This window comes from Artemia sp. Qi Xiang Cuo, chromosome 8 (assembly GCF_049724085.1).
Source record: "Artemia sp. Qi Xiang Cuo chromosome 8, ASM4972408v1, whole genome shotgun sequence".
Lineage (NCBI taxonomy): Eukaryota > Metazoa > Arthropoda > Branchiopoda > Anostraca > Artemiidae > Artemia > Artemia sp. Qi Xiang Cuo.
Genome location: NC_142801.1, coordinates 74,315,597 through 74,317,876, shown reverse-complemented (window position 1 = coordinate 74,317,876; position 2,280 = coordinate 74,315,597).

Here is a 2,280-nt window from a genome sequence, read left to right as displayed (position 1 = left end):
CACAATCAAAAAATGTTACTTCTAAAATATTTGGTATCTTTGGTAGAAAACTTGCTAGTTCGAACAGAAAAGTGTTATCAGTGATGAAAAATATAATTTCTAAGAGAAATTTTTGTTCGTTCAGTAAAAGTATGTTAGTATTAAGGTAAAATATCATTACTTTGATGAGAAGGTTTGTTAGTGTTACGCAAAACTTGCTACTTCTGACAGAAAAGTTGTTATCACAATCAAAAAATGTTACTTCTAAGAAAAAATTTGGTATCTTTGCTAGAAAACTTGCTAGTTCAAACAGAAAAAGTGTTATCACTGACGAAAAATATTATTTATAAGAGGAATTTGTATGTGTTCAGTAAAAGTATGTTAGTATTAAAGTATAATATCGTTACATTGATGAGAAGGTTTGTTAGTGTTAAGCAAAACTTGCTACTTCTGACAGAAAAGTTGTTATCACAATAAAAAAATGTTACTTCTAAGAAAAAGTTTGGTATCTTTGGTAGAAAACTTGCTAGCTCGAACAGAAAAAGTGTTATCAGTGAGGAAAAATATTATTTCCAAGAGAAATTTTTGTTTGTTCAGTAAAAGTATGTTAGTATTAGGGTAAAATATCATTACTTTGATGAGAAGGATTGTTAGTGTTAAGCAAAACTTGCTACTTCTGACAGACAAGTTGTTATCACAATCAAAAATGTTACTTCTAAGAAAAAATTTGGTATCTATGGTAGAAAACTTGCTAGTTCGAACAGAAAAAGTGTTATCATTGACGAAAAATATTATTTCTAAGAAAAATTTGTGTGTGTTCAGTACAAGTATGTTAGTATTAAGGTAAAATGTCGTTACTTTGATGAGAATGTTTGTTAGTGTTAAGCAAAACTTGCTACTTTTGACAGAAAAGTTGTTATCGCAATCAAAAAATGTTACTTCTATGAAAAAATTTTGTATCTTTGGTAGAAAACTTGCTAGTTCGAACAGAAAAAGTGTTATCATTGATGAAAAATATTATTTCTAAGAGAAATTTTTGTTTGTTCAGTAAAAGTATGTTAGTATTAGGGTAAAATGTTGTTACTTTGATGAGAAGGTTTGTTAGTTTTAAGCGAAACTTGCTACTTCTGACAGAAAAGTTGTTATCACAATAGAAAAATGTTACCTCTGAGAAAAAATTTGGTATCTTTGATAGAAAATTTGTTAGTACAAAGAGAAAAAGTGTTATCACTCATGAAAAATATTATTTCTATGAGAACTTCGTGTGTGTTCAGTAAAAGTATGTAATTATTAAATTAAAAATTCATTAATATGATGTGAAGGCTTGTTAGTGTTAATAAAAACTTGATACTTCTGACCGAAAAGTTGTTATCACAAAAAAAAAATGGTACGTCTACGAAAAAATTTGGTATCTTTGGTAGAAAACTTGCTAGTTCGAACAGAAAAAGTGTTATCACTGACGAAAAATATTATTTCTATGAGAAATTTCTATGTGTTCAGTAAAAGTATGTTAGTATTAAGGTAAAATATCATTACTTTGATGAGAATGTTTGTTAGTGTTAAGCAAAACTTGTTACTTCTGACAAAAAAGTTGTTATCACAATCAAAAAATTTTACTTATATGAAAATATTTAGTATCTTTGGTAGAAAACTTGCTAGTTCGAACAGAAAAGTGTTATCAGTGATGAAAAATATTATTTCTAAGAGAAATTTTTGTTTGTTCAGTAAAAGTATGTTAGTATTAAGGTAAAATATCATTAATTTGATGAGAATGTTTGTTAGTGTTAAGCAAAACTTGCTACTTCTGACAGAAAAAGTTGTTATCACAATCAAAAATGTTACTTGTAAAAAAAAATTTGGTATCTTTGGTAGAAAACTTGCTAGTTCGAACAGAAAAAGTGTTATCACTGAGGAAAAATATGATTTCTAAGAGAAATTTGTGTGTGTTCAGTAAAAGTTTGTTAGTATTAAGGTAAAATATCTTTACTTTGATGAGAAGGTTTGTTAGTGTTAAGCAAAACTTGCTACTTCTGACAGAAAAGTTGTTATCATAGTAAAAAAATGTTAATTCTAAGAAAAAATTTGGTATTTTTGATAGAAAACTTGCTAGTGTACCGGGAGTAAAACACGATATATTTGAAATACCAAAATAAAGTTCCTTCTTTAATTCGGACTCCTATAATTAAGCTAAATCTAGTTTCAAAAATGAAAAAGTCTTTAATCAGCAAAGAAAAGAAATTGCAATCTTTGGATTTCGCTAAGACAGTGAGCAATAAGAAAAGTGCTACGCACAATATTTTT